Source organism: Bos grunniens, chromosome 23 (genome assembly GCF_055505025.1).
Source record: "Bos grunniens cultivar Pamir isolate PY7600 chromosome 23, Bosgru_T2T1.0, whole genome shotgun sequence".
NCBI classification, from domain to species: Eukaryota; Metazoa; Chordata; class Mammalia; order Artiodactyla; family Bovidae; genus Bos; species Bos grunniens.
Genome location: NC_141187.1, coordinates 17,354,402 through 17,381,361, shown reverse-complemented (window position 1 = coordinate 17,381,361; position 26,960 = coordinate 17,354,402). Strand labels below are relative to the sequence as shown.

At 43.5% G+C, this 26,960-nt stretch overlaps 1 protein-coding gene across 26 annotated transcripts in view; it reads left to right on the top strand.

The window, feature by feature from the left end:
* Positions 1-26,960, top strand: part of TRERF1 (transcriptional regulating factor 1) — a 318,184-nt gene that overhangs the window by 184,043 nt on the left and 107,181 nt on the right. For 17 of the 26 annotated variants that reach the window (XM_086371663.1, XM_086371662.1, XM_086371657.1 and 14 more), the window contains one exon: positions 10,900-10,982. The exons of 8 other annotated variants lie outside the window; for them this stretch is intronic. The gene's annotated coding sequence lies outside the window, so the exon portion shown is untranslated. Of the gene's footprint in view, positions 1-3,369; positions 3,475-10,899; positions 10,983-26,960 lie in introns of those variants that run through there. One more of the 26 variants, XM_086371665.1, reaches the window with a different exon arrangement.

Below are 26,960 nucleotides of genomic sequence, written 5' to 3'. Positions count from 1 at the left end.
GGGAGGGTAGTCCCACGGCCCCCAGGAGGATTTCCCCAAAGGCTTCACACAGGCCACAGAGGCAGCGGGGTGGAGCATAACCAGTCTGTGTCTCGACAGTTTTAAAGCCTCACGGTTCTTTTGAAATGTCTCTGAAGGTTCTTGGAACTTTGTATAATTGCAGACATCTTTCACCTTTGGGCCTGACACCGAGGAGAGGGCCAAGCACCACGTTCCCCACTCTCTCCAGCCTGCCCCAAGCATCACCCGAGTACTTGGTGTTGCACAGGAAGAACCTCAGTGTGGTGTTGCTTAATCTCATTTTTCTCTATTCCTATTTTTTCCACCCACTCCTGTTAGCCTCAGCCCATATACACTGGAAGGGCAGAGTGAATTGCGGGGAAGCAGTTGGAAGGAGGAGTAGCAAATGGAAGGCTAAGAGCCCTTCTCTTGGGCCTCTCTGTGCTGGCCCTTGTATATTTTGCTAAACGTCTTTGGATTTTTCTTTCTGCTGAGCCTTGGATGGCCAGGAGGTGCTTCAGACATTCTAAATGCCTCTTCTTCCCCAGAACTCATCACACACCCTCTGAGCTCCAGGCCCTCGAGCTCATGGTTCTTGCTGCCTGGAAAACACGCTCACCCTCTGCACTGCCTTGTTAGATACTAGGGAGCAGTGGGGTCTGTGGAGAATTCCACAGCTTTCCCTCCATCATGAGAGTTTCTGGGCTCCCGATCTTCAAGCTGTGGGTTTGAATGTTACTTGGAGGAGGTGTGGCTGCTTGCTTTGGCAGAGACTCAGGAAGGAAACAAGTAAGGGGTGGGTGACACAGCCTGGGTGAAAACTTAGAGGCAGGAGCCAGTGGAGACACTCAGGAGAGAGCAACTGTTCCGTGTGGCTGAAACGTGGGGAGAAGGGGAAGATGAAGCTGAAAAGGCCAGCTGGGCCCCAGAAGGGACTTGACTGCTGCACTTGGGCTTCTTTTCTACATCAGTTCTTGGGAAGCGCCAGGGCTTGGGTGTGGCTGGGGTCAGTTGTAATGGTAGATTTGCCCTCTGGGAAGGCTGCAGAAGCCAAGACCTGACTGGGGAGAAATTTTGCATTTTTCAAAAAAGGAGATATTTCTGCATATCAGACTGAATCATGCTCTGGTGCTGTGGCGTCTTGATACTGTGTAGGTTTCAGAGATCAGATAATGCTTTGGTACAGTTTTTAAACTTTCAATATTCTTTATTACATAAATAAAACATAATAAAGATAAGCAAAGAGAAAAAGGAAGTGAAATTAACGTCACCCATCATCCCGCCACCTAGATATGGAAGCCATAAAATAACTTTGAGAGCATGAACACCGTACTCAACGAAATCTGGTGGCCAAAATACTTTGGCAACCTGATGTGAAGAGCTGACTCATTAGGAAAGACCCCCACACTGGGAAAGATTGAAGGCAGGAGGAGAAGGGGACAACAGATGGCATTACTGGATGGCATTACTGACTTGGTGGACATGAGTTTGAGCAAACTTGGGGAGTTAGTGATGGACAGGGAAGCCTGGCGTGCTGCAGTCCATGGGGTTGCAAAGAGTCGGACATGACTGAGTGACTGAACTGAACTGAACTGAAATATCATTTACGTTGAAAACTTGGGTATGGAGACTTCCCCGAGACATGTGTATTTACAAGGTGGAAGCAAACTGTAGGTGTATTTTGTAACTTGCTTTGTTTTATTCTGTGTGTGCATGTATGTGTGATTTTTATCCCACTTAAAAATTACATGCTTGCCTCAAACTCAGACTGAAGGGTATAAAGAGAAACCCCCTGCCCACCTTCCCACTTCAGCCTCTAATCCTACTCCTCAGAGGTCGCCTCTTTAAAAATTTCCAGTGCATCTTGGAGGCGTTGTGCTCAGTGAAAGAAGTCAGATAAAGACATAAAACTGTATGATATCACTTATATGTGAAATCTAAAAAATAAAACAAGCTAGTGAATATAATAGAAAAAGAAGCAGACACAAACAAGTGGTTTCCTGTTAGGAGCAGAAGGTGGGAGGGGCAAAATAGGGATGGGGAGTAAGAGGTATAAACTGTTAGCTATGAAATAAGCTACAAGGATATATTGTACAACACAGGGAATATGTGCAATGTTTTATTACAACTGTACATGCAATATAACCTTTAAAAATTATGAATCACTATATTGTACACTTGTAACATTTAATATTGTACAGCAACTAGACTTCAATTTTAAAAAATTTCCAGTATGTCCTTGATGAGGGAGAGATTTGAAAGGGATAATGTGTATGGAAGAATGAATTGTAAATATTGAATTTTGTGACTCATATAAATATTAGCTGTCATGCATTGGTCAGGAGAAAGGCCAAGGGTGGGTTTGGAGGGACTGGGAAGTAGATTGTGGTCAAGGAAGGGGTTTTCAGAAATCAGTATTGTGGAGGTCAGGAAAGGGGAAGATGGAGAATTTTTGAGTTCCTGGGTCGTATCTGGATTTGTCCTGTGGGTGCTGGTGAGGGGCAGGGTGAGTAGAGGTGAGTAAGACTGTGAACAGGGCCAGCTATGGTCCAATCTTACCTCTTGGGCGTGGAGAGATAGATGGTTTGGGATGGAGAGATGGCAGGCATGCAAATAAGCATGAGACATGTCAGGAAGCAGTGACAGTCACTGATAGATATTTATAAAAATACCCTTGTTTGACAAAATGAAAAGTTGGCATGTCTGTGTTAGTCCCCCAAATTAAAAAAAAAAAAAGGTTTTAACAATTGGATGAATACTGAAAATCTGAGCAAGGTAGCAGAACTGGATGGAGGTTTGTAAATGTCATATTTGGTTCAGGTTTTGTATCCGGCTATGCAACTTGGGGCTGCACCTTAATTTTTTTAGATCTCTGTTTCCTTATCTGCCGTAGATCAGGAGTCCTCAACCCTGGCTGCACATTAAAATCACCAGGAAACTTAAGAGAAAAAACCAATGTCAGAGCCCCTGTACAGTCCAGGTGTATCCAAATCTCTGGGAGTAGGGCCTGGGAATTTTTTGTTAAGTTTTCTTCCAGTTTGGGAATTTTTTTATTGCAGCCAATGTTGAGAATCTCAGGATTAGGATCATCCTAATTGCACATTTTTGTCCTAAAATGTTATGATTCTACATCTTATATCCTACAATGTTGTTTCTTTCAGATACTGTGCACAAAATATTATAAACTTCTCACATATGAAGAAATCTTACTTTTTATTAAAAAAAACAACAACTCCCCATAATTCTCATCAGGCCAGTGGTATAATGTCAATGTCCTTTGTCCAGTACGTCAGAATCATAAATGTAGTAAAACATGAAATAATTGTTGACCCAGGAGTTGAAAGCATGGACTTTCACTTCTCATTCCCACATTTTTAAAAAGGTACTGACACCTCCATTTGTAAAGAAGACCCTGAAGAGTTCAGAGAGAAGACATTACTGGAAATGTGTTTTGCTAGAAGAATTGTGTATACCGTAAGTTCAAAACGAGGAGGTCCAGTCTCGGGTGCCTTTATTGAATCTAAGTTCTACATGGAGTAGGAGGTGTTTAAAAAGAGGAGGTCCAGTCTGGGGTGTCTTTATCGGATCTAAGTTTTACATGGAGTAGGAGGTGTTTAAAGAGAGTCGGTGCTGTTTTATCTTCACCATTGAAGTTTTTGGTTTTGTCTCTTCCTAAATGAGTCATTTTTTAAAAAGGAACCTAACTTGGGGAGGTGGGGAAACCACTGCTGGGAGGTGCCAAGGAGGGGGCGGGCACTGAGGCTGACAATCAGGGAACTGAGTTCACAATTGGGTGGTTGACCCAGGAGGGGCGGAGCTAAGGACCTGTCTGCCCAGGGCATATCAGGACCAGTGGGACAGTTTGGTGGTAGTGATGGGGGAGTGGGGAGCGGGTGGGGAAGTTGGGATGAAATGGTAAAGATATTGTTTATCAATTTACTAAGTATTTTCTGGAACACACCCAACAGGCATAGGGCCTGGTATCAAGGCTCAATCCACATGTGCTAGGAAATTAAGAACAAAGGGGAAGGAGCTTTCTAGTTTTCACTTCATCTGGGGACGGACACAAATCATGGAGGTCAGGCATGTCTGTATTTCCTGCCTTTACAAGTTAGCGATCTGAAATTACAGTGTCTCGTACCAGTGTGAACAGTACAAGTGAAAATGTTAGTCCCAGGCAGGATTTCAGAGGAGGAAACATGGCAGCCTGGAGAACCCATGGTGGAGGGCCAGGAGGCCCTCCTGGGAGCCAACCAGATGTTGGTGGAGAGCCCTGTGGGACCTCCACACATCACTTCCTCGTTCTGTGCTAATTTCTCCCACCTGAGAAATGATCTCAACACCTGAGTCCCCCAGATCCCTGAGAGCTGATCAAAGTGTCCACTGCTCCTGATGCCTGGGGAGGGAGGAGAGGGACAGAGAGTGGGGAGATGTTGACAGGCTCCGCGTGGAAGCCAGAAAACCAGGGCAGCTGTGTGGGATTGGTCCCTGTGCTTCGTATGAGAGGGGAGCACAGGGCGGGTGCTCTGGGCACTGGGAGGAGTTGTGTGTCTGTGGAATGTTGACTGCGCACGCTCCTTATTCCATACCTACCCCTGCCCCCCAGAAGTGCTCATTTCCATCTTTTCTGAGTGCTGTCAACCTCCTGCAGTTGAGCTAGTGTGTTTTCTAAGCTTGTCACAAACTTCCTGTTTAGGTCTGATCTGGGGCTTGGTGTGTTTCGAAACCCTGGCACTGACAGAAGTCCAGTGCTTCTCTCTTCGTGGTCATGAGGAGCTCCTTTTGTCCTCCTGCCTTTTGCTGATTTTGGCCACCCTTCTTTGCAAACCTTCCCCCTGGGAAATGCTCTCTAGCTTCTGCACTAGCTCCTCTTAGGGGGGGTTGAGAGCTGTGAGATCTGAAGGTTGGAAGAAGGGAGAGCAGCATACTTATAGGGCCCCTTATATAATGCCAGGCACTGTGCTGGATGTATCCCCACATTTCTTGTTTTATTTAGGCTTCACATTAGCTCATGCAGAGCCAGACTCAGAGAGGGGAAGTGACCAGCGTAAGTTGGCCAGCCACTATATGTCAGGGTCAGGGTTTGATCCCAGGCTTGACTCCAGAGCTCCTGGTATTTCCACTGTGTCTCGAGGACCACACTGTGCCTTTGGTTCCATGGGTTTGGGGAGATCTTGATTTCTTAGTGGGCATCTTGGTGGACAGGATTGCCTTCCCCTCCATAGGTTCCTCCTGGACCCTTGTTTGTTTGTTTTAGTTTAGAGTATAATTGCTTTGAGGGCTTCCCTGGTAACTCAGCTGGTAAAGAATCCGCCTGCAATGCAGGAGACCCTGGTTCAATCCCTGGGTTGGGAAGATCCCCCAGAGGAGGGCATGGCAACCCACTCCAGTATTCTTGCCTGGAGTATCCCCATGGACAGAGGAGCATGGCAGGCTACAGTCCATGGGGTTGCAAAGAGTCGGGCACGACTGAGCGACTAAGCATAGCACATAATTGCTTTACAGTGTTGGGTTGGTTTCTGCCGTACAACAGCGTGAATCAGCCATAAGTACACACATGTCCCCTCCTCCTTGAACCTCCCTCCCACCCTGCAGCCCATCCCACTCCTCTCGGTTGTCACAGAACACCAGGTTGAGCTTCCAGTGTTATAGGGCAACTTCCCACTACCTCTCTGTTTTACATGTGGTAATGTATATGTTCAGAGAAGGCAATGGCACCCCACTCCAGTACTCTTGCCTGGAAAATCCCATGGACGGAGGAGCCTGGTAGGCTTCAGTCCGTGGGGTCTCTAAGAGTCTGATACAACTGAGCGACTTCACTTTCACTTTTCACTTTCATGCATTGGAGAAGGAAATGGCAACCCACTCCAGAGTTCTTGCCTGGAGAATCCCAGGGACAGGGGAGCCTGGTGGGCTTCCGTCTACGGGGTCGCACAGAGTCGGACACGACTGAAGCGACTTAGCGACAGCAGCAGCAATGCATATGTTTCAGTGCTACTCTCTCAATTTGTCCCACTCTCTCCGGCCCCTGCTGCGTCCCCAAGCCTTCCAGAGCCCTGTTATTCAGGTGCGGTCCATTCTGTCTGCATAGACTCCTGAGTGCCTTGTTGACTTTCACTTTTCCCAACCATCCTCCTGCTTTGGCCCCGGAATTCTTAGAGTTAAAAAAAAAAAAAATTATTGGAGTATAGTTGCTTTACAACAGTTTCATCTGTGCAGCAAAGTGATTCAGCTATATGTATAATATATCCCCTCTCTTTTGGATTTCCTTCCCATTTAGGTCACCACAGAGCATTGAGTAGAGTTCCCTGTGCTATACAGTAGGTTCTTATTAGTTCTCTATTTTATACATAGTAATGTATATATGTCGATCCCTGTCTTCCAGTTCATCTCCGCCCCCCCACCCCTTTCTCCCCTTGGTGTCCATACATTTGTTTTCTACATCTGTGTCTCTATTTCGGCTTTACAAATAGGTTCATTTGTACCATTTTTCTAGAGGGAATCTTAATTTTGTGTGTGTGTGTGTGTTGTCCCCAGCTGATAGTTGAAATGGGTTAGGGCCAACTCCCTATTTCCCAGAAGTGGAGGATCCTCTTCCCTACATTTACCATCCTGCTGGTCACCGTGAACTCCATTCAGCCAGATTTGAATTGCTCACATTTTAAGCTCTTCCCATGAAGAGGGAGGAAGATAGGATATCTGTGTGAGTGCAAGCAGATAGCTAAGCAGGGGTTCCAAGACCTTGAATATGCAGGAGGCAGGCAGAGAGCTCCGTCAAGCCACCCTCATTATTATCATGGTGGCTGTTCCATGGTGTCAAACTCTGGGGGCTCCTACAAAGGAAGAATAGTTACCCTTCTAAAACTTCAAGAAGGCCCTGTGTCCCTTCCTTTACCTGTCCCAGTTCTCCTGTATTTTCTTATATTTATACTTCTAGAAGTATATCATCTGCACTCCATCAGAATTGTTCTGTAGATCAAGTGACATCTACCCTTGTAGACTCTGTTAAGCAGTGGGCAATTCCAAGCATTCAACATATATATTAATTACCCTCAAGGGGTGTGCCATCTACTCAGAAACTCAGCAGACGGAACACTTGCCAAGAGAAGCTAAATGCAGTGAACTCACAAGAACACAGATTGCTCAGCAAGTTGGGACTCAAATAGGGTGCTCAGAGGGGTGGAGCTATGGGGATGAGGGAGGGGATGAATGTCCCAGCACTGGGACCTTGAGGGGTGCATGGGGTGGAGCAGAGCATGCATGTGGGAAACAAGAGTGAAGAAGGATCCTTCCGGTTACATAGGACAGCAGTGGGTAAAAACAGTGCTGTGAGCTATTATAAATACTCTCCACATATTCAACAAGGAGAGAAAACAAGATCAGAAAAGAGAAGAAAACAGAAGATGTTAAAAAAGATTCCAGTGGAGCTTTTAGAGCTGAAAGATACAGCATTGGAAACAAAAAAACATACTGGATGAGATTAAAGTAGATTAGACACCAACTTGAAGTCACGGCAATAGAAACTGTCCAAGAAGAAGCACAGAGATATTTAAAACAAAAGCATAGCATTGACTTGTGGGACAACATTAAGTGATCTAACATATCTGTAAGTGAAGTCTCAGTGGGAGAGGAAAAATACTTGAACAAATAATGGAGAAAAATTTTCATAATTCTGTGAAGACTATAATTCAATGATTGGAAAACTGTGACTTGCAAGCCAACTATGGCCTGGAGCCTATTTTTGTATGTAAAGTCTTATTGGAACAGAAAAACCAAACAAGACAATGGTGTGGGAAGGTTCATCTGGATGTGTCCCCTGAACCAGGGGGGATGCTAGAAGGTCAGTTAGAAGACGTTTATTATATTAAATTTTAGGAATGAAATGTTGAGGCCTTGGACCAGGGTGGAGGTATGAATATAGACAAGAAGAAAGAGAGATGGGAGATTTCAGACCCCGACTGGGATTTGACTTGCTGCCTGTGAGACCTGGAGCACGTGACTTCGTTTCTTGAGGCTTAGTTTCATCAAGTGTAAGCAGACGTTCAGAACACTGCACGGGACTAGTGTGTGAGGGTTTTAACTTGGGTCGCACCCAGCACACAAATGTAAGAGGCAGGATTGGTGACTGACGGGGAGGAATCAGGGGAGCGGAGAATGAGGACCGGAAGGGTTGAATGTGGGGGCCTGGGAGAGTGAGGCAGCCCAGACAGAAAGGGGTGGCGCTGTGTGGGGTCCCAGCATTCTTCATTTGGAAAAGGCCCGTCTCCTAAACCCAGGCTGCCACGGGCCTGTCCCAGAAACCCACAGCCACATGGACTGTGCGTGTCTGAGCCCACGGCCTCTCAGCTGCGACCTCAGTGATGCTGGCCTGTGACCTGCTCTCTCTCCCGTCAGGGTGGGTACTGGGTGATGTGAGAGAGACCTGTGGGGGTGCTGGGTTTCAGGGCTGACCCTGAGAGACGTTCCCCACCGTCCCCACGCCCTCCAGTCCCCCTCCTGTCTGTCCTTGGTCACTCAGGAGACAACCTTCCTTCAGTGATTTCAGCCCCTCGCTCAGCAGCAAGCCCACCCAGGTTCTCTCCTCCCCCGTCATGCCATGATCTCCAGCTGGGCTCATCCCATCTTGGTTTCCTTCCACTCAGAGGAGGACATGCCCCTCTTCCTCCTGGCCAGAGGGAACCTTCTTCCTGCACCCAGGGACTCACTCCTTCAGTTCCTGGGACCTCACCCCCTGCAGTCATGCTGCTGGAGTCTTTCCTCAAACCTTCACCCCCTCTTTGTCTTTTGCCTCTCTTCTTCCTTCCCGTTCTTTCCCAGACGGAAAGAACCTACCCTTGGGTTTTGGTCCTTTACTGAGGCAGCCCGCTCAGGCCGGCTTCTGCCCTTGGGAGGTGTGAGGGGTGCAAGGGAGGATGCGATGGGTTCGCTGCACAGGGCTCCTGCTTCCACATGAACTGCTCTCCCCATGTCACCTGTGGCCTCCATGTGACCACACCCAACACACACTTTGGTCCTTATCTTTCTGGAGCCTTTGCTACTTCTGACACTGTGGACAACTTCCTCCTTCTTGCAACTCTCTTTTCTCTTGCCTTCTTTCATTCTGCAGATAAACCTCTCAGCCACTATTTCTTGAGCATCACCTGTGTGCTGGGCTCTGGGGCATACCATACTATCAGGTCCCTGCTTTCAGGGAGTTTCTAATCTAGTGTGAGGGGAGATGGATAAAAATATAAATAAAAGTCAGGTGGTGATGAGCGAAACAAGGAAAGATACAGCCGGGAAGGGGGATGGGTGCTGGGGTTGTTAGGAGGGTCTTACTGAGAAGGTGACATTATCATGGAAACCTGCAGGAAGTGAAGGATGCCTAGAGGAAGAGTATTCCAGGCAGGGGACAAGCACATGAAAGGCCTGGGGTGGGAGCCTGCTTGGGATGTTAGAGGAAGCCACTGTGTTTGGGGGAAACTGAAGGGCAGAGTAGAAGAGAGGGGTTCAGGGAAGAGGCTGGGCCAGGTCGTGTGCATCTCGTGGGACATTTCAAAGACTTTGCCTTTTACTTTGAGAGAGATGAGACACTCTAGGAATGTTTTGGGCTTCCCAGCTGGTGCTAGTGGTAAAGAACCCATTGGCTAATGCAGGAGACATAGAGACATGGGTTCGATCCCTGGGTCGGGAAGGTCCTCTGGAGGAGGGCATGACAACCCACTCCAGTATTCTTCCCTGGAGAATCGCAAGGACAGAGGAGGCTGGCAGGCTACAGTCCATGGGGTCGCAAGGAGTCGGACACGACTGAAGTGACTCAGCACGCACACGGGAATGTTTTGAGCAGAAGAGTGATTTTTAAATGATCACTTAGGAGGCTCTGAGGAGCCTAGTGTATTAGTCTGCTAGTATTCCAATAACAGAGTACCACAAGCTGGGTGGCTTAAAGAGCAGGAATTTATAGTCTCATTGTTCTGAGGCCAGGAGTCCGAGAACAAGATGTCTGCAGGGCAACGCTGCCTCGCAGGCTCTAGGGAAGGACGCATTCCAGGCCTCTCTCCTAGCTTCTGCTAATTGCCTGGCTTGTGGCAGTGTGACTCCAGTCTTCACATGGTGCTGTCACTGTGTAGGTGTCTGTGTCCAAGTTTCTCCTTTTTGTAAGGACACCAGTCACATTGGATTAGGGACCCACCCTGCTCAGTGTTGAAGAACAAAATGGCAGTCCACTCCAGTGTCCTTGCCTGGAGAATCTTATGGACAGAGGAGCCTGGTGGGTTGCAGTCCATGGGGTCACAAAGAGCCGGGCACGACTGAGCGACTAACACACTTACTGCTCAGTGTATGATGTACGACCTCAGCTTAACAGCTCATGACATTGCCTTCGACCCTATTCCAGATAAGGTCATGTCCTGAGGTTCTGGGCTTAGGACTTTCATGTAGGAATTGTGGGGAGACACAGTTCAACCTATAACCCAATTCAACCCACAATATATGGATTATAACGGGCAAGGATGAAAGTATGGGGACCAGCTAGGAGGTTAGAGCAATATGCTAATAAGAGAAGCTTTTTGGACCAAAGTGATAGCAGTGGAGATGGTGAGAGTCTGCATGTATTTTGCAGATAAAGCTGACATCATTTGCTGATGGGTTGGACATAGGGTGTAAGGGAAAGAGGGGAGTCACAATGACTCCTGGGTTTCGGAACTGAGTGACTATTAGTTTAGAATTGAGTGTCTTTCTTTCTTAAATCCTCTCTACCCCCAGGAACCCTGCAAGGGCCTCTCACCAGGCAGGTCCTTCCATTGCTGGGTTCTTCAGGGCTCCATCCTTAGCTGCTTCTTCAGTCCCTCCTGGTTGATATGATCTGTCCCCATGGTGAAGCCAGATATCCTGAATGTGCTTTCTGGGTCACCCCTACAGGCCCTGGCTCTGGAGGATGCTGAAAGAGGAAGACACAGAAGCAGGACGACCCTGAGAGATTAAGCCTCTTAATCGTGAAACAGGTAGCTTCTCTGACATTCTGGGTGTTTGAATGCTCATTTCTTTGATCCTTGTGGTGTGGAAAATGCCCCACAGATTGGAGGTCAGCTGCACTGGGCCTGGACACCCACAGGCGTGTGTGCATTCCAGGCAGATTCTTTACCTTCTGCGCCACTAGGGAAGCCCCCTCAGGGGTGGATATCCAGGCGCAAATGGAAAATACCCGATCGACCAAGAGATGCGCTCTTAATATATTCTCACTTGGAATATATTAAAAGAGATGTTTCTACTTTAGAACCCAAATAGGGCTTTTCGTTGATTTGAGTGAGTGAAACTTTGCATTATTAGGTCAGCTACATGGAACCGATCATTGGCTGTGGGGGCTGGAAGGAGCCCAGAAACCCTCCAGTCAAACTTTACCCATTCTAGAATTGAAAAGACACAGGGAGATCAAGTGACTTGCTCACGGCCACTCATTAGTTCATGAAAGTGTTTCTTGAAAGTCCGTTGTATTTTTTCAAGAAAAAAAAACACAAAACCACTGGAAACAGGGCAAAGCAAAATATGAGCAAGTGCTAGGAAAAAGCTGTGGATGACTGCTTATTTCCCATTTCTCAGTTTGGATTCTTTGGGGTTGTGAATGTCATAAAACGGAACTCAAAGGGGCTCCCACAGCACAGGGAATTAAATGAAGTGACTTGTACCAGCAAAATGCAGAGATGGGATGGACTATAGGGTACATGTGTGGTAGAAGCTCAACTTGTCATCAGCAGTCCAGTTTCTTCCCTTCTCTCAGCTGCTTTTCCATGGTGTCAGTGCATCCTAGGCCTTGCTTTTCTCCTGGAGGCAAAATGGCCACAGAAGTTTCTGAGCTTATTGTTGCATACCTCTCCAGCCAGAAGGAAAGAAGCATCCTTTCCAGTAACTCTTTGAAAGACTGAGAAACTATCTTTTCCAGAAGTCCCTCCCCAGAAAGCCAACCCTGGCATTTCATTGGCCTGAACTGAGTCATATGTTCATTCCTTAGCCAATCACAGTGGCTAGGTGAACACCCCCTGTTGATTGACAGGGATGGGAGCTATTTCCTAATTGGCTTATCCCTACACTGGGTGATGTGTCAGCTTTCCTCAGAGCACCTGGGTTGGGGAAAGCACAGGTCTGGATACTGTTGTGGGAGGAGGGAGATAGACATGCGGGGAGTGACAAATGTTATGTATTATATTGTATAATCTATAGACTAGCTACCAATTGTTGAGGTAACAGTGAGAGGAAACCCACTCTTAGATAGTGGAAGTCTGAATTTTAGTGTTCAACATAGCATAGTTTCAGACAGAACCTTCTCAAACAGTTCCGTTGGAAGTCTTGCAACTGATCTGCTTTTCAGTATGTCTTAGAACATAGGACTTTCTAGGAGGTTAACTATGCCTTGTATAATGCTGTTTTATTTCTAATATGCATATTCAAGCTTTTTATAGCCAGAATAAACACTCTACTCGAATTCTGAGTTAGTGGAGATTAAATTACAGTAATGAAGTTGCTCTTCTATAACCTCATCTATAAGATGGGAATAAGAAAAGCAGCTTCTTTATAGGTTTGTTATTAGCATTAACTGAGGTAATCCAAGCAAAGTGCCCAGTGGCCCAGTGGCTAGCCCAATAAATGTTATCTCTATTAGCTTCATATAACTCAAAATACTGTCATATTTACATGTTTATGTGCATGTTTAATCTGGGAAATTAACTCTTTACAACAAATATATGTCACTGATTAGCTCAGTTAGAAACAAGGTAAATGAAGATATTAAAATATTTAGTGTTTATGAATTTTTAAACTTTTTTTTTGAATTAATTTTGGGGGGAAATTAAATAAAGAAAAATTTAAGTAGCCCACAGTTAAATTAAAGGTAGCTCAGTTGGTAAAGAATCCACCTGCAATGCAGGAGACCACAGTTCGATTCCTGGGTCGGGATGATCCGCCGCAAGAAGGGATAGGCTACCCACTCAAGGATCTTTGGGCTTTCCTTGTGGCTCAGTTGGTAAAGAATCTGGCTGCATTGTGGGAGCCCTGGTTTCGATCCCTGGGTTGGGAAGATCCCCTGGAGAAGGGAAAGGCTACCCACTCCAGTATTTTGGCTTGGAGGATTCCATGGACTGTATAGTCCATGGGGTCACAAAGAGTTGGACACGACTGAGTGACCTTCACTTTCACTTTCATAATCCCTGGAAAACAGGGAATTTTAACTTTACATATTAATGTATTCTTGGTTAAAAAAAAATCTTGTAAGTAGCTGAGAGCCTGTTACGACCAACTGATTTTCTTGCCGCCGTTCTCTGTCTGGAGTTCCTGGAGGGGCAGATGGCCCTCCTCAGCTTTGGCTTCCCACAGCTAAGCTTTCCTGGGTGGATGGGATAGACTTTAGGATCATCTGGATTGGGTGAGATGCTGGAGTAGAGAGAAGCTAGCCTTGGGCTTTTATTTCAGTGGAATTTTATCTGATAGAATGCTGTGGATTGTTCTCGAGAGCCTTGGGTGCCATCAGGCTGACCTCAGAATTCTAGGAGCTGAAGGGTCTTGGTTTGGGGTTCTCAGATCAGTGGTGGGAAGAGCACAAGTTGGCACAGCACCCTGAAATTGATTTCTGAAATGGGAGGTGATAACTGTGAGGATGCAGGATGGATAGGGCACAGTGAGGGGCTTATGGATGGAGGGGAAAGTTCCAGAGTGACCAGGAACTTACAGACCACAAATTTATAAACTGTAAAAATTTTCATTCTCCTCCCTGCTGAACACTGACTTAAATTTTCTGTAGGTTGTTTGTTGCCCCAAGACTGGCTGGTCACCATGGTGATAAAGTAGATGAGAACTGGTGATAACTGAACGACTGACCTTAAATTCCTTGGTTTGGAGGATGCTGTAGAGAAGTGATCCTCAAATGTACAATAGATCTCCTGGACCAAGAAACTACAAAAAAGAATTGAGGGGATTAGCTTAAGGCTACCAATTTTTTTTCTATTTTGCCAAGGAGGGACAATTTCATAAAAGAAAGGACCATCTTGTTGCTAAAATAGTAGGAAAGAGATAGTCTAAGGAGTGGAATCTTTACACTGAAAACATTCAGCTTTGGGAATGATTATTTCACTCCTTATTTTCCTGGCAACACCTGTGAAAACAGTGTTAAAGGTGGATGCTTCCTTGCAACTGTGCCTAACAGGTGTTGGGGATATATGGAGTTACTATGCAACTGTACGGAGAAAAATCATAGTTTTAGGAAGCTTCTCATGGAGCCTAGGCATTCACTGACATCATGTCTTTATTTGATTTAAAGGGACAGGAGAAATTCACTTAAACACAAGTTTTGATAAGCCCAACTCATTTTCTAAAAGAAGAGGAGCTGTTTACTCTCAAGTCATTAACTTAGAATTGTTAGTTTAATTTTCTACTGATAGGAAGATCTTGCAATAAATAAATAGTTCAAATGAAAAGGCATGTCAGTAGTTTTTTCCTTTTCCACCACTTATCACTGAAAATGGCAAATTTGTTCAGTTTCCTTTGGCTTTCAGTGGTGTGCTGTGTTTCTGTGTGTGCGTAGGCCCTGGCTCACACACACACACACACACACACACACACACAGAGAAAACTTAGTTTGGTCTGAAAGGCCTCAGAAAGGAAAGGGTACTTTTGAGAAAAGCAGTGTGTCCACCAGTCAGTTGCTAATAAGTGTTAGAACTTGTAGCAGCAATTACATCTTGGAGCTGTCAAAAGAGGGTGACTTTTTAAGATGCCTTTGAAGTCATTAAAAAATAAAAAACACCAAACGTACACCCAACCGCCCCTAGCATCCAAAATAGCAACAAAATGTTTCTCATTCTGCTTTGCTTCACCCGCCTGCATGGCTTTGCCGCAAATACATTTGGCCTTCCAGCCCAGGATTAAGCTTCTGTGTGGGGCCATGACTGAGATGAGGGGAGCAAAAGATTGCTCGCTGTGTCTGTGTGAAACCCTGAATGGAATCGTGGAATCTTAGCGCCAAAGAGGGTTGTGAGGTTTCTGCCATCCTGCCAGGCTATCCTGACACTCATCACCTTGACTGACCAAAGGGCACCTAATCCTGACGTTTTGTGGATCTCTGATGTTTCATGGATCCTCTGTAGAATTTGTCTTCCTCAAGAAAAAGCAGGGCTGCCTGGGTGGCACTGGTGGTAAAAGTGCATGCTTGTGTGCTAAATCGCTTCAGTTGTGTCCCACTCTTTGCGACCCTATGGACTGTAGCCCACCAGGCTCCTCTGCCCATGGGTTCTCCAGGCAAGAATATTGAAGTAGATTGCCATGTCCTCCACCAGGGGATCTTCCCGACCAAGGGATCCAACTCACGTATCTTGGGGCTCCTGCATTGCAGGTGGATTCTTTACCGCTGAGCCACCTGGGAAGCCCAGTGGTAAAAGTACCCTCCTGCTAATGCAGGAGACTTAAAAGATGCTGGTTTGATACCTGGGTTGGGATCAAAAATCAGTTGGGATCAAAGCAGACCATCCTAAGCAGACACTCGCGTCTGCAGTGATTGCCCTCTTCACTGCCTCATTCCTGGAGTCCTGTTTGTATTGTCCCGTACGCTCATATGGCACCGTCCTTGCATGGTCTAGTAGACGCTCGGTCTTAACTGGTTCAGACTCTGCGCCACTTGTTTCTCCTAAGGTGAATCTCCACAGCAGGCTATGCCGTCTGCACAGCTACAGCTTGGTGTGCTTCTGGGCCGACATTCCCACAACCCTCTTGTCTTAGCCAGCTTGGGCTGCCGTAGTGCCAAAATATCATAGACTGGGTGGCTTAAATAATAGAAGTTTATTTCTTACAGTTTTGAAGGCTAGGAAGTCCAAGATCCAGGTGCTGGCAAGGTAGGTTTCATTCTGAGACCTCTTCTCTTGGCTTCTAGGTGGCTGCCATCTTGCGTGCTCACATGACCTCTTCTTCGTGGAGAGAGGAAGCTCTGTGTCTCTTCCTCTTCTTCCTTTGGCTTTTTTAAAAGAAATTTTTTTGTTTGATGTGGGCCATTTTTAAAAGTCTGTACTGAATATGTTACAATATTGCTTGTTTTAAGTTTTGCTTGTTTTGGCCACTAGGCATGTGGAATCTTTTGGTCCCTGACCAGGAGCCAAACCTGGACCCCCTGCATTGAAAGGAGAAGTCTTTACCACAGAACTACAAGGGAAGTCCCTCTTCTTCTAAGGACACATTTCCTGTCGTGGGGGCTCCACCCTTGTGGCTCATTTTAACTTAATTGACTCCTGAAGGCTCCGTCTCCTGATCCCATCAGATTGGGGGTTAGGACTTTAACATAAGAATGTGGGGGCATGGGGACAAACAGCACATAGCAATGCTCCTGGAAGGTCCAGGAGCCCCGCAGTAAGCAGAGGAGGCCTTAGAGTTACAAGCTTTCCTTGCTGTGGGAGAGGTGCAGTGTTCCCAACTGGAGCAGATGGTTCTGTGGACTAGAAAGCTGGACGACATCTACCGCAGAGCTGGAGGGAACCTGCAGGAGCCTGGTGATCTCCTTGTCTTTTCAGAGCTTCGATTTCTTAGTTTCATATGTCAGTGGTAAAGTTGTGGTTGCCAAACTTGGTCAGCCTCAATGAAATCTGGATGGTTTAGCACTCAGTATTCCCATGAAGTATTCTATAACTTGGTGGGCCTCTGAAAAGGAGGCTCTTGGAACCAAAGCCTGGGAAAATGGGTTATTTCTTAGCACTTAATCATTTTGGGCATTTCTTCCTGTTTCATGGGGGGAAGAAAAGGCAGTAAATTAAAACTGCTCCCTGTTTCATGAGAGATCAGTATCTTACAGTGTCATTTTAAATATATACAAACACAGTAATGTCCACATGGACAGAGATGTGCACACAGGAACACACACACACACATGCCAGGTGGAATTTTTTGTTGTTGTTTTTTAAATTTTTTTAATGGAAGGATAATTGCTTTACAGAATTTTGTGGTTTTCTGTCGTACATCAACAAGAATCAGCCCTAAGTACACCCATGTCCCCTCTTTCCCGAACCTCCCTCCCATCACCCTCCCCATCCCACCCTTCAGCCTATCCTTTGAAAATTCTTTTAAACTTTCAAAGAACCAATAATTTCTGTGTTGTATAAAATGTTCCAGGGTTTAGAAGAAAGATGGAAAACCTCCAGATCCTATTTTCAAGCAAACATGACCCTGATAACAGATCTGGCAAGTCCCCAAAGGGAGGCTCTATTACCAATCTTGCTTAGGAATGTGAAAATATGAGATAAAATTCTAGTGAGTAGATTTCAATTCTAGAGCATGTGAGTGTTCTACCATATCCAAGTCAGTTGTATTCCTGGAATGTAGGAATGGCTTCATATACATTATATTTTCATTTGATTCACGAAATGGTTTAAGTAAAAATATGTAATAATCTCATTAATATCAAAAGTACATTCAATCAATTCAACTTCTAATTTCAGCAAACCACTTAAAAAGGAGGAATGCACTATGTAAGATGACCATTCCTTAATCTGATAAGGAAAATTGAGTTCGTGGAGTCCATTGGCTTTATACTTTATTGGAGCCCCAGAATGGTATCACTGGATATGAACTGAGATCAAAGCAAAAAGCCAATGCAGAAAGTTATAAAAATAGTAACTTTAGAGAATAAATACTGTAAAGAAAATAATAAAATAATCATTAACTACAGATTGCTTAGTTGTAAATTAATAGTTAAAGAGATTTGCTAAAATCCTTATTTCTAAATGGTGAGATTAAAATTAAGGATTTGGATACTTGTGGAACTGGTTCATGAGTCTAATGCCATTCCTTTCAAAAGTCTCATCAGGATTTTTAAAAATTTCACCAGATGGTTCTAAGTCTATTTGGAAAAATACATATATGAGAACCTCAAGGGGAATTATGAAAATGGTTTTGGAGGAAGGGAGTTAGATCTACTGGATATTAAAATATATAGCACTCTCAGATATTAAAATGCATTATAAAGCTTTTGCAATTAAAATATTGTGGTGCTAGAAGAAAAGGGGGGAGCAGATAAGTGAACTAGGATAGTTCAGAAATAGACTCTCACAGATATAATTTAATAAATTATAAAGAAGTCATCACAAATCAGTGGGAAAGGGAAAATTATTCAATAAATAATTTCGATGCCTAGTTAGCAATTTGGAAAAAATCATTTGACTTCATCCAAATGAATTACAGATGGATTAAACAATTAAGTGCAAAATGTAGATGCATAGGAAATCAATAGAATTGAATATTGCTTAGAAGCAAAAGAAGAACACTAAAAAGGGAAAAGAATTGTCCATCAAGCTACAGGATAGTCAAAGATTTCTTCATGTAAAAAACAAATGAGAAAACAATAGCCTGGGAAAAGTAACTAACAGAAATTATTCTTTCTTATGTGCTCAACAATTTAAAAAGGAAGACACTGAAACCTGGGTAGAGCCCTTGAAAACCTAAAGAGAACACTAAGCAAATATGTGGAAAATGTTCAGTTTTGCAACAAGAGATATGTAGATTAAAACAGCAGTAAAGTGCTATTTTAACAAATTAGCAAAACAACCCATTTTTTAATGATAACCCCAATTCTGATGTTATTACATTATTATGAAGCCATTTTACAATGTATTAAGGAGCTATATTATTCATTCATACATTTGATCCAGAAATACCACTTCTGTGGACTATCTTTCCACATCCCCCTCCAAAAGAAATAATACCAAATATTTAATATGCTGTTTAGACAGTGATGCTTCCCTGATGCATTATTTACAAAGCAAACACACACAGACATTCACACAATTAATGTCCAGCAGTTGGGTAACTATGAAATTAAATAGTTCTTCTCTCAGCATAATACTCTACTATAATGAATAATTATTTTCAGGATACGTAGCATTGTGACAAGATATTTACAATATAATTTTATGTGCAGAAATTGCAGTATAAACTGTGGCATAGTCTTACTGTGGAATGTAACTCTTATCAGCTGTGCTGTTAAAATGAATGAACCATAGCTGCTATGACAACACAGAAGGATCTCAGGAATATAATGTTAAATAAAAAAGCAAGTTGCACAATAGCTGCGGTGTGATTCCAATTGCATAAGGTTTAGATGCACGCGAAACCAGTGATACAGTGTTTACACATCCACATGCATGTGGCAAGACCTGTGAGACCAAGTGAGTGTAAACAGAGGTTCAGAATATTGATGGGGGCAAGGCTAGGATGAAGGAACAGCCCATAGAGTGAGCTAGGAGCATGGTAAAAATCTCTTCCTTATGCTGGTCTGTGGACACACCTGCATTTATTATTGCTATTTTTTATACCCTTCATATAAACTGCAGATATTTAAAATGCATTTAATGTTAACTAAAGGAATATTAAAACCAGTATTCACAGATTACACTTAGGTACAAAATGTGTATCCCTAATAATGATGGTGGGCTTCCCAGGCAGCTTAGTGGCAAAAAATCCACCTGCCAAGCAGGAGACTTGGGTTTGATCCCTGGGTCGGGAAGATCCCCTGGAGCAGGAAATGGCAACCCACTCCAGTATTCTTGCCTGGGAAATCCCATGGACAGAGGAGCCTGGCGGCCTACAGTCCATGGGGGCAAAACAGTCGGTCACAACTTAGTGACTGAACAACAGCAATAAGGACGGGACGGAGTGTGCAGGTAACGGTGATTGTCTCCTTCGTTCATCTTCTCTCATTTCCACATTTTCAGGTATGTGCTTACATTATTTTTAAAAAAGGAAAGGAAAATTGAAGACCAACGCAGTTGTAGGATGACGTAAGCTTCCTCCCTTGGAGGGTGTGCCATTGCTCGGAGGGTGGTGGACTGATTTATAGCTCTGAGGCAGAAGGGGAGATGGATTTCAACTGTAAAAGGAAAGTGTTTGAAAAATGGATCAGTCCATCAATAGTTACTGAGCATCTTTCCTGTAAGACAGCATTGGCTTCGCCTGCCTTCCAAAAAAATTTTGGACACTGAGTTTTGATGAATTGCTGAAATGGGTGAATTAGAAAGGCTGGTGTTTCTTTGAATTCCTTTAAAAAATTGTTTTTTAGCTTCATTGTTTTGTCTGGTTATAAAATAATGCAATTGATTTTAAATAGTCTTACAAAAAATATAATAGAACCTGAAGTAGATTAGACATTTAAACTATATCTCAGTTGAAATTAAATACAGGAAATAGAGAAGCCTGTTAAAAGACACCACAGGGATTTGATCAGGAAGTTCTTAGGAGCTAAGACCCATATTTTCTCAGTAAATAAAATGGCACGGAAAAGGATGGGGGGGCACTAGGTAATAAATTTTACAAGAGTCAAAAGACATTAACCAGATACAAATGTTAACCTTGTTTGGATCTTGATTTAAATAAACCAACTGTAAAAAAGCATTTATGAGATAACTGGAGAAATTGGGACACTGACTGGATATTTGATATAAGAAATTATTAATTTTTAGGTGTGATATTGTTATGATGAGTATATTTTTTAAATACATGCTAAAGATTTTTGGCAAATGAAATATTGGATATTTACTTTAAAATAGTACAGTGGAGAGTTTGAGTATGTTAACTATAAAAGTCCTTATGTCTCAGGTATATTCATCCAGGATTTACCTTAAAATCATCCAGGGATAGGGGGCATCTAGAGATATGGATGGAATGTTGTCAGCTATGTATAATAATAGGAGCTGGGCCGTGGGTAAGTATATTCTTGCTATTTTTGTGTATGTTTATTATTTTCTACAATAAAACATAAAATAAGCATAAAAAAGTATAGAGAAGGAAGTGAAGGTTACCCATAATCCAACCCCTGGGAGAGAACTGCATTTTGATAAAAATCTCACTGTACTTTCTCTGTATGCACTTATAACTTTCTATACATATACACTTTTAAACAATTAAGAAAGTATACTAACTGTGTTGTTTTGTACTCTGCTTTTTTATATTGTGGTCACTGTTGTGCACATTTAGATCTTCATCATAATTTAAAAATATGGCTATTTATCATTCCAGTATGTGAATACACACACACATGCCATCGTTTATATATCTAACAAGTACCTTACAGATGAGTATCTAAGTTGTTTCATGGTTTTCACTATTCAAACAATTCTACATACTTGCTTATTTCTTTTGACAAATATGTAGAAGGTCAAAGACATTTTTAAAAGCTTTTCTTTCCTATCATGCCAAACTGTTTATTGAAAATATGATACCATTTTGAACTCCCTCCATTTTATAAGCTCAGCCACATTAGGTGCTATATTCACAATCTTGTAAATGTTTGCCAATCTGATAAAAGGATAAAGATTCTCTTATTCTAATTTGCATTTATTTATTAGTGAATTTTCATAAGGCATGTTAGTATTTTCTATTTTGTGACTGGGTGTTTATATCTTTTCCCCCAATGATTGTATTTATCCATCACTTATTGTTTCCTAAGTGCTCTTTACATATTAATAGTTACAAATATTTCATATATTATGTAAGTTGCAATATTTCCAGGTTTATTGTCATTTAACTTTGGGTCATTTTTGAACAATCATTTGTCTGGAATTGCTTTAGTAGATTTTTAAATGTTATGCATCTGGGTTTTTTTTTTTTTTTGAGTCTTTGTAACTTTCTAAGTTTTAATTTTTGTTACCTTATTAAGTACCTTAATAGAGATCTCATTACATAGCATGCCCTCTAAAGTTTGCTTTTTTATTTAATAGCTTTGTTGGTTATCAAATAAGGCATGTGTGTGGTGGAAAGAATACACTTGAAAATTTACCTTATAATTTATCATACAGTGCATCAGATAAAATTCGGTAATTTACCTTTCAGTAATTTTTCTATATGTGTGTATTAGTTAGAGTAACACTTGCTGAAGACACAAAACCCCAATTATAACTTCACACAGTGGAGGATTACTCAGTCCAGCACAGATGCTCCTGATTGGTGCTCAGCCCTCCAATGAGCAGTTCCATCTTATGACTCTTGCATTTGCTAGGGCTTTGGGGTCTCTGCCTCTATTGAGTTAGCCAAAAAGTTCATCTGGGTTTCCTGAAACATCTTACACAGTTGGCAGATGAAAGAGAGCTTACCACCTCAGCCTGGAAGCGAGCCACCTCTCCTCACTTCCGCCTCTATTCCAGTAGTGGGAAGAGTCACGTGGGGCCATCTAGATAAAGGGATGCTGGGAAACGAAGTCCCTGGCTGGGCAGCTGTTTTCCAGTGAAAACCTTACAGTCTGGCAAGAGGAATATGAATATTTGTTGGACTTTCGGCTGAATCTGCCACCATTTATTGCATTTATAATGCATATAAATATATACTGTATAAGTAGGTGTGTTCAATCGTGTCTGACTCTGCCTGTAGCCCACCAGGCTTCTCTGTCCATGGAAAATTTTCTTGCTGGTGCAGGTTGCCCTTTCCTTCTCCAGGGGACCTTCCTAACCAAGGGATTGAACCTGCGTCTCTTACATGTCCTGCATTGTTAGGGAGCTTCTTTACCACTAGTGCCATTGGGAAGCCTGTATAGATATAAATATGCGTTACATTTATAATACATATAAAGTATATGATATATATTTTCTTTACAAAATGGTATTATCCTACTGAGTGTTGAATTTTAGCATCATTTTGTGGGCATTTCCCTGTGTCTTTAAATCTTTTTCAAAAGCATGAGTGTTAATGTCTACACGGTGTTCCTTGTATTTCATTTTACCATTTTTCTATTATAGTACAGTTAGGTTTTTCTAGATTTTTATTATTGTGATTAGTGCTGCTATAACTGTCCTTGTGCATAAATTTTTGAGCATTCCTCTGATCATTTCCTTGGGGAAAATTCTTGCTTAGTATTAAGGCTGGTGATATATTATACCAGATGGCCCTTCAGAAATTGGACTAATTTACACTGCCATCAGTAGTGTTTAAGGATTCTTATTTCAGAGCACCCTTGACTGTCCTGGGCATTATAGTTGTTTAAATTTTTGTCAATTTGTTGAAAATAGTTTTGCATTGTTGAATTTGAAAGCTTTGCTTAGTAATGGGTCTGAACATTTTTTCGTGTGGTCATTGATAATCTTCGTGTGTGTGTGAATTGCCTCTTTGCATCCTTTCTCATTTTTATTGTGCAGTGTTCCATCTTTTTTCAATCACTGATAAGAGATTTTCATGCAGTGTGCGTATTGACTTGTCATATGTTAGAAACGCATGTATGCATGCTAAGTTGCTTCCGTCGCGTCCGACTCTTTGCAACCCCATGGACTGTAGCCTGCCAGGCTCCTTTGTCCATGGGATTTCCAAGGTAAGAATACTAGAGTGGGTTGCCATTTCCTCCTCCGGGGATCTTCCCAACCCAGCAATCAAACTAGAGTCTCCTGCTTGGCAGGCAGATTCTTTACTGCTGAGCCGCCTGAGAAGCCCATGTTACAAATATTTTTTATCTAACTTCTTGCCTTGATTTTCTTTTGTAACCTAATTTTTTTAGATTAAACTCTACAGTTGAAACTCTGATGTGTGATATCACACCCGCTGAATCTTCCCAGTTAGCAGTACTCCTGAGGTTAAACAAGCAAAGCAGATTCTTTTTTTTTTATGATCCATCATATGGTTGGAATGCTTTTAATGTGAACTTTAGTTATCTGGGAGTGAGGGGGTTTCATCAAGAAAATAGACTTCCCCAGAAGAATTTGGGGTGCTGGTCTAAGTCACCCATGGAGATGGTAAGACCTCCTTCTTTATCTTCCCAGGACACTTAGGAGAGGCAGGAAGACAGGTGATACCTGACAACCCCATGGTTTTAGCTGAGTGAGTAGCAGCAGAGGCCCTCTGGCTATTTTTCATGTTAGATCTTATTTAGTAGCATGGCGGGCACCAAACCAGGGATCAGCGAGCTGAGTTGTAGTCCCAACTCTTCCACTCACTCACTGCGACCCCATGCAAGTTTCTTGTCCGACCAACGCCTCAGTTTACTCCTCTGAAGTATTTATTCATTCATTCATTTGGCTGCATCGAGTCTTAGTTGTGGCACACAGCATCTTCGTTGTGTCATGCAGGATCTTCATCGTGGAGCACAGACTCTCTGGTTGTGGCTCTTGGGCTTAGTTGCTCTGTGGCATGTGGGATCCTAGTTCCCCCATCAGGGATTGAACTTCTGTCCCCGGCATTTCGAGGCAGCTTCTTAACCACTAGACCACCAGGGAAGTCCCCAAGGGATTGTCTTTAAGTGGTGTTTTGGGCACACGAATTCCAGGGCTACGCTGCAGAGTTCCCCACGAGTCCTCTTCCACATTCACTCCCTACTCTGACCTGTGTTAGGTGAGTGGGTGGGAAGCAGGGAGAAGATTACTCTTTTGGTCCCCTGAGTGATTTATGAAAGAAATCAATCCAGTATATATCTGTCCTAGATATAATGTGATCTAAATGTGATATTCACCAAATAAGATTAGATGAATCTAATGTGGTTTTCCTCTAAAACACAAATACCGTGCCACTTTTAATTGTAGTAGCCAAATTAAATTACTCATCCCAAATTAGATTTCCAGCAAACTTAATTTGAACATGAGCTCAGTACTGCAGGCCCTACATAATCTTTTAAGATATAAAATAAATCAGAGGGATACCCGTATTGTTCCTCTGGGCTCTCCAGTGGTTACCATAAAAGAGAATAAGAAAATGTCTGGAGGAAACCTGCAAATACAGAACTGAGACAAAAACTCTGATTCTCCAGCTTATCATGGAGGGTTTTGCCCCCGCCATCTCTTCTATCACAAGGACCCTCCCTGGTCTTGAAGGACAGGAAGCAGATAAAGGCAGGCCCAAGCAGTCACTGAAGACTTACTGCTTACGATTGCCATTTTTTGTTTGTTTCCTTGAGGTCCACCCCTCAGGAGGACCGTAAGTAGGAAGTGAATCCCTGTGTAGTTTGTGGATTTGCTGAGGGACTAGAGAGGTTTATAGCATTGATGAGCCACGTTTTCCCTCCTTTTATGTCAGTTAGGTGACAGATGAACTAAAAACCAACCCAAACTGGCTTAAGGAAAAATAGGAAATGGGTTGGCATATGTGATGGAGAAGTCCAGGAGAAGTCCAGATCCTGGCATCAGGTGAGGCTTTCCCGAGCTTCCTGTGATGTGTCTGAAACCCGTTTCTCTCCTTGATTGTGAGCTCCTTTCTCAGGCACAATCTCCCCTTCTGCCCCCAAGGTGGCCGCCCAGGCTTCTCTTTCTCTGTTCTCAGTCAGTGGGAGAAGATGATGATGACTTTCCTGTTGGGCTGGCCAATGGCTTGTAACTGAGTCTGGTTTCCTCTGGTCGGCTCAACTTGTATCCTCTGCTCTTCTGAACCAGAACTGTATGGATGGGATGGGATGAACTGACCACCTGGGGGACTCAGGGGAGTGCTGAGAAAATGGAGTAAGCCTTCAGTGATTGCTGGGCCTGCCTTCATCTGCTTCCTGTCCTTCAAGAGCAGGGAGGGTCCTAGTGATGGAAGAGATGGCAGGAGGGAAAACCCTCCATGATAAGCTGAAGAATCAGAGTTTTTGTCTCAGTTCTATTTTTGCAGGTTTCCTCCAGATGTTTTCTTATTCTCTTTTATGGTAGCCACTGAAGAAAGGGAAGCTGGGGGGCACCTCTAAGCTCCATGACACCTCAACAGAGCCTTCTGCTTGCCCAGTACTCAGGCTTAGATTTTCTCACTTCAGGAAATGAGCCTGAGAAGTAGGTAGGACATGTGCATAGATGAGGAAGGGAAGTTCACCCGGGATCAACTCGCCCAAGGCCTTTTCAGGCTCGGTGTCTTGTGTCTTCCGCTTGTTTTCACTGTATCCTGCCTTCTTCCTACCAGACCTGCCCAGGGGCTCCTCCAGCCCACTCCCCCAACACCAGCCAAGGGTTCTTCATTAAACAGACAGTCAGTCAATAGTTGTTAACTTCTATTGACTGACCAATATACCGTCAGACCACATGTGGCCTTTTCTGCTCATACTCTGCGAATATCATTATAACAAACCACCAGTGTGGTCAATTCCCAGTTATTAATTTGTAGATTGTCCCTAGTAATTCCCTTTCCCTTTCCCTGTATTACAGAGTTCTCCTAACAGAGAGATGGGGTTTGGATCACTTGAGGATAGACACTCAGAGAAGGGCTAAGGGGTGTGGGGGTGTGTGTGTAGGAGCATGCATACAGATCTGTGTTAGAAAATTATGTGTTGATTCCCTGCTGCCTTAGTCTGGACGACTGAATTAGATTTGATGCCTGCCTTTCCACTTAAATGTAACTTACATTTATGAAAGTCACCACTGGCAAGATACTCAAACCAAGGACCAGTGATAGGTGTGCCATTTTGAATAACAACCATACCCTTGCTTTCTCATTTTGGGAAAAATTGCAAGTGCCTATTGTCTTCTCCCTGCCTGGAAGACCCTCCTCCATCAGCATTTCATCTCAGGTTTTGCTTGTACTTCCTCTGGGAAGCGATGGACTTTCTCCAGCTCTGCATCTCTGTGTGCGGAAGGTCCGTATTCCAGGTCAGCACCAGTGCACTAATTGTTTCCTGTATGGTAGGGTTGTTAGCTGTTTCAGGTCAGTGCTTGGTCTTCCTTCTGTCCTTCCTTTTTTTCTTTCTTTCCTTGTCCTTCCCTCCTTCCCTTCCTTCCTTCTCCATGGCACTTACCTCCAGGCTAAAGTGAAGTGCACTGGTATTTGGTTCAGTAACCGAAGGAGGTGCCCCTGCATCACCATCATCGTCCTTACAGTGGTTTTGTAGTTGTCTGGTAAGTTCTCTCTCTTCCTCCATTGCAGTTCTTGGCTTCTGTTATATTAAGGGCTGTGTGATTAAATGTTGACTAATTGAATCATTCTCACCTTCTCTAAACCAGCCCCACCTTGCCACCCCTCTCCACCCCCCACCACTGAACCATAACTTCTTTGTGTTCTTCACGGTCTCTTACAGCCTCTGCCACACAGTAAGT